This window comes from Oxyura jamaicensis, chromosome 1, assembly GCF_011077185.1.
Source record: "Oxyura jamaicensis isolate SHBP4307 breed ruddy duck chromosome 1, BPBGC_Ojam_1.0, whole genome shotgun sequence".
NCBI lineage: Eukaryota > Metazoa > Chordata > Aves > Anseriformes > Anatidae > Oxyura > Oxyura jamaicensis.
In genome coordinates this window covers 2,183,226-2,189,484 of record NC_048893.1, presented here as the reverse complement: position 1 = coordinate 2,189,484, position 6,259 = coordinate 2,183,226, and positions in this window count along the sequence as shown.

The window sequence follows — 6,259 nt, the reverse complement described above, 5'->3', positions numbered from 1 at the left end:
CTCTTAGTGTGACTTCAGGATCCCACCACCTTGTGCCTTTGAGCATTCACACTGATTTTGCTCCCAGGACAGTCCTTGGTCAGTGGTGCCTGGAGAAAGAAGGGAAAGGCAGAGGAGGAGGTCAACGGAGCCACTGTGCCATGACAGCAAGGGTATGGTTGCTGCATCCTGCAAGACCACCTGGAGATCCAATCCTGGCTTCAGGGCTCAGCCACTCTCAAAAAAAGCTGCTATTACAGCATTTCCACAAAGCTGCAAACCCAAACACTGCCACACCATCTGCCACAGTCCCGTGGGTGTGTGGTGACCACCAGGCTTGTCTGTGGAGGCTGCAGGTGTGCAAAGAACAAGTAGACCACGAAGGCAGAAGGCTCACCCTGAATGGGTGAGTTCACCCATGGGTGAGAACATAGAAGTTCCTCCAGCCATTGGGGCCATAGAGAAAACTAACCACTCCTGAAAATCTCAACACTGAAATAGAGTTCTGTCTGAAACTCAGTGGTCCAGTATAGCCCCATGCTAACAGATCAAGCCTCGTGGAGGAGAGTTTTAATTGCAAGCTTTGCTCAAGGGCTCACCTATCCCTGCTATCCTATCCCTGTAAATACAGATTGGAGACCTGGGTTTCTGGCTAGCTCCCATCCTTCCCTCTCCAGCAGTTCCAACTTTTATCAATTCCAGGAAGATCCAAGAACATTTTAAAGGCAGGGAGTGAAACTGTATTAGATGGGACTCAACTTCTGAGCAGAGAAGTAGCTCTCCTTAAAGACCAACAGCAATCTTACCTTTTTTCCTGGCTGGGACCTTCATTGAAACTTGAATGGCAAAGCACATGGTTATTCCATTCCACCTTGCAGCTAGCTTGCTGTAATTGATTCTATTTGTCAGCTTACTATTTTTTTTTTTAAATAAATATCATGAATGGACTCATGCTGCACGTATGTGTAAACCAGAGTCTGCCCTGCAACAATAGTTCCCTGTTATTCTCTATTTCGTGCTCACAATGGGAGAGACGAATCCAAATAGGACAGAAAAATATCGCTTTATAAAACTGAAGTAGGTGTGCAGCATCTAATCCAGCCATCCATCATCTCTCTGCTCTAATCTGCCTAAAGTCAATGGGGACAGAGAGGGAAGAGGCAGGCAACAATAACAGTATCATGGTAACTGTGAGAGCAATGCCGGAGTGGATTGTCTGCTCCGAGAGCGCGGGGAGCGCTGCACAACCTCGCACGCAGCTTCCCCGAGCTGTGTGTCCTGGGTAAGCATTAATCAGATACCAAAGGGCACGCGTCACACAGGAGTAACGCTGCTATTATTATTATTTATTTCATGTAGTGCTCTAGCTCTCTAGTCAGGTCACAGCTGTGTGTGTTTTTTTTTTCCTTCAGAGCCTGAAATAGTTGGAGGCAGGCATGGCTAAGAGCATATTCTGCAGCCCTGTTTTCAGCCTGGCCCAGGGGTGGCATTTTGTAGGCAGACAGCTCCTGAGCATTTTGTGGAGAAGGGAGGTTGTGGTGCCACCAGCAATGCCATGGAGCCAAGGGTCCTGCCCTGATGTGGGAGGTGGGAAGCATCCTTCCCACCCAGCAGCGGTCACAAAGTGCCACCCCTGCCTGTCCCAGGCTGCAGCTTCAGAAAGAAGGGTGCTGGGCTGAGGTGAACTCAAAAACAAATAAACCATCGGGGGGCTTCTGCAGTGGAGTTTGCATTGCTGGCAAATGGAGCACAAAAGGCATACTTTAATCTCCTTGGAGAGCTGTAGGACTCCTCTCCTCCTCTCTGATGCCCAGATACCCGGGAAGAAGCAAAGGGAAACTGCAGTAGGAATGAACAGGGTGCAGAGTAATTACCCAAGGAACAAGCTCTTCAGAAATACTTCCAACAACAACAAGGAAAAAAAAAAAAAACAGTCTGGGGCTGCTCCATTCCCTCTCTCCTCCCATCCAGGTCACACGACGCAGGCTGCCCTCTTGCAAGGAGCTGCAAAGACAAGAGGAGAGGAGAGCCAGCGGAACAAACACACATGCCCAGGGGCCAGTCTGTGCTGCTGCTTCTCTCTGCGGCTTTGCAGGGACGTGACAGCAACAAGCAGCAACTGGAGCTCAAGGGCTGCCAGCATCGTGATGGGGGAGTGCAAAGCAGGGGCACAGGAGAAGCTGTTAATGCAGGCGAGATGCTGAAGCAGCCTCAGTGCATTTGGCAAATCTGTGCCTGACACTGCGCAGAAGTGTGCTTTGGGAATTAAAGGCAGCGTTTGGTTGAAGTGTGGCAGAGTGTGACAGCATCCAGCAAAGCCGTGCCGTGGAGATCAGAGCGTGCTGCCGACTTGTGCTTGCTAACGGACAGCCTGCAACAGCAAAAGAGAGAAATCCTGGTATATTCCTGCCTGTGCATCAACGAGGCGTTTCAAGGGGTGCTCGGCCTGCAGATGGATGGCAGAGGTGGCTCCCATGCCCTCCTTTCACAACAGCTATCCCCAGCCAACATGTTTATGTCTCAGGGCTTGGCTCACCAGCAGATCGTCACACTCAGTGGTTCGTGGACGGGACGGAGCCCAAAGCCATTCTCTGTGGCTCAGTACCCAGCTTGGCCTCTGCTATTAAACTTAAATAACAAGCAGCTTTAGTGGCTGCAAAAGCTGCCAGGTCGTTGCAGCTTTATTTAGTCGCACAGCAAGTGCATTTTGGGAAGTGTTTTTTTTTGCAGTCTTCCTTCATACACGCTTGCCCACAGGCTGCTGGTGAGGTTAACCATCCTTGCAGGATCAGGAGTGTGCAAACCAGTCCTTTTCTCCTCAGAAAGAGCATCTGCTGGGGGGAGTCCTTGTGCCAGGGGCATGAAGCTCAGAGGTGTCTCCTGGTGCTGATGGAGTCCCTCATAGTGGGTTTGCGAACCAGCCACCAGCCTCATGTGTGATCTGGAAGCACCAGAAGTCCCGAATATGTGAAAGGAAGCATGGATAGATGCATGGGTCGCTACTGTCCATGCATTATGTCCCTGTTCAAAGCAGGGGATTGGAACTAAATTGAGTTTAAAGGTCTTTTCCAACCCAAACCACGCCATGACTCTATGGTTCTGTGGATGGAGAAGTTGCCCAGCAGTCACCGTAGTCTTAAACTCCAGGATGTGTCAATGTCCCAGCCAGCAGGGCCCCAGCACAGAAGCATGGGAAGAAGACCTTTGTATACTTAGAGAGCTCTCAGATTTTTTTTTTTTTTTTTCTTTCAGGAATTTGTCCACTGGCTTTTTGAACTTGTGTAAATGTCTGCTGCGAGAAGCCAGCCGCCAGAACAACAACGCGCTGTCTGAAGGATGTCCTTGTGTTTGTTTTCAGCTCGTGCTCTGCAAAATGCTGTCTGCCTGCCAGAGCTGATGCCTCCTTGCTCCTGTATCAAAAGAGGTGGCAAACAAGCTTCATTCCTTATGGTTTTACAGCTGTCTACTGCACCCACTCTCAGCCATGTCTTCTTGAAAATAGTTACGTCGCATCAAGAGGACCTCATTTCTAAAAGGCATGAGCTGAGCAAGATTTGCAAGGAAAGAAGAGAGAAACGATCAAACCACATTTGCAATGTCCATGCTCCCGGCTTGCTACAGCCCAACTTTTCCTCCAGCAGTAACTCACTTTGCAGCCCCTTATGACCCCTTGCATCAGGGTACAGACACAGGCAGCTTCCCCACTTCGTGGTATTATTTAGAAGCTCAATTAGTTAATGGCTGCGAAGTGCTGGAAAGATGGATAGTGCTATAGAAATGCTATTCTCAGGAAGTCCTTCCACTATTAAGGAAAGAAAAAAAAATAAAAATAAATAAAAATAAATAAAAATAATAAATAAAAAAAGAAAACCAAATGACAAATCTGTGGCTGGAAAGGCCAGGATGTCAAAAGAGATGGACGGTGAATAACTGAGAAGGGGATGGGAATTATAATTCATCTTCCACTTGACATTTGTTTCATTTTTAGCTCCACTTCGGCTTGTAAGCTCAAGAACAAGATGGGAGGAAGGAGGTTTGTTACTGACCTGCTCACCTCTCTGATGAAGGGCAAGAAATCCTCTAGGGCACAATCGAGACCCCGCTCTGTCTTCACATTGGTGCTCCTTCATGTTTTTACCATTTTTAAGGTAAAAATCAATCAGAAAACAAAACAAAAATACCTGAATAAGAACTTATTTTTATTTATTTTTTTAAATATCATAAAGGAGTGGAAAGGAGCATTAACTCTGTTAGTGATGCTTTTTGAGTCATGTCAGGGAGGTGCAAACTTCCCTCCAATGCATTTTTGGCTGTGCTTTTGCCCCACAGCCCTTTCCCTTGCTGCAAGCCCAACCGGCGTCAGCAACCAGTGCTCAACGTACTTATGACTTCTTTGAGCTTTTTCTGCAGGCAGCTGCCGTCATCTCTGCTGTTTGCACAGCTGAATGCCTGTAATACCTGAGTCAGGGCTGAGCACAGTGCAAATCCCCCCAGCTATCAGGAAATCCAATTTTATGGACACGGCTAAATTTGTGTGATGTGTTGGTGGATTAATTCATGAAGATCACTGCCTTCCCAGTACTGTAATTCAAGCTCTTTTCTTGCAGGGGAGAGAGGCAGGCACATGGATATTTTCACATCATGGGGCCAGCCAACAAGTGTCACGGGGAGATGCAGAAGCAGCATGTAAGACTGCGCTTGGCCGAAGGTCAATATGACTATTACTGTGCCTCATAGGATTGGTCAAAGGTTTTAAATGAACAGCCCAGATAGGTTAAAGATCGGTTAATTCTGATTTCACAGGCATTGATAGGTCAAAAGCATTCCAGCAGTTCCAAAGACTGTATGTATGTGTTGCTCATACAGGGATTTTTATTTATTCATTCATTCTGGGTAGATGTAGACCAGCCTACATCAATAAATAGCACTGGCTTTGTGGGTCAAGATGTCTGGAGGCAACAGTCCACTTAGACTCTGATCCTACCTCATGTCCTTCTGCTCTTTGCATTTGTATGATCCTGTTTTCTTCCATGCCCTAGGTAAGCTGAAAGGTGTCACTCTTCCTTTTTGGTGTTCCTGGCCAACACCACCCCAAATCCCTTTATCCCTGCTCAGGTAACACCAGTGCTGCCCCTATAAAGCCTCCCTAAACCAAATATAACTATTCTTGTGCCTGTGATGTCCCTTCCATTAAATTGAAAGCCAGGGAAAGCTTCACCCTTGTGTAGGGATGTTTAATGGCAGCTTCAGTCCCAGACACAGTGAGATTATTGACATTTTCACCCCCTTTACTTTGATGAGAAAGCTGAGGTCTAGCAGACTGGGATCTGTGGCAGAAGCAATGTGGGTTTCCTCACAACCAGCATCCCTCCAACCTCTGTTACTGCACCTTCAAGAGGGTTGTGCTGTGGGTCCATCAGTGAGAGGGACCCACAATTGCCTCCAGCAATGTGTACATTGCCTTCTACTTTCATCTGGAAGATGTGAGACACACCAGCGAGGGTGGAGGAATAGTATTTGCTCCGTTTGAAGCATAGAGAGAAATATGAGGGCAGCAGAGACATGACAATTCTCAGACTACATGGGATCAGTTCTGGATTTGGGACTAGATCCAGGAAAAGGAGGGTGCATGTGTGAGTGTGTACATGCATACAGGGGTTGGAGGGACCTGGTCCCACCAAAGGCACAGACAGAATATCCAATGACTTCTCCAGAGCCAAGATTTCATCCAGCAGTTCAACCCAACTATGACTTGCACAAATATCCTTCATATAATTACTGTACAGCCCCGGTGACCAAAGAGTCCTGACAGTTCTTTGATTTAACCTGAACTCTGTGCTTGCACCAGTTCACAGCATCCAGCAGCATCTACAGGGAATCACTGGAGATTTCCAAAGACTGATGAGACCCTGGGAAATGGCAGAGGTGAAGCCTGGAGAAGGTTTGACCTTAACCCTTGTCCATTTAGAACAAGAAAGGAAGAAATACAAATCAGGTGATGAGAGGAAGGACCTCGCATCTCTGAAACACTGCAAACATCTTACAGAGTGAAATATCCACAGGCATGGGTCTGTTCTTCTTTCTCCCAGTTTTTGTACTCTCTGCACCCATCTCTCTTTCCTTTTAAAATCAAATTTCTCTAACCTTCTGGATGCTATCTTTTCAAAAATGACCTGCCCCATCTATTAAAGTCTGTCTGCTTTCTTTTTTTATATATCTGTGCATGCTTGTGCTTCTGTCATAGTTTCAGGTGAATGGACAAGACCCACTGAGTGTGTTT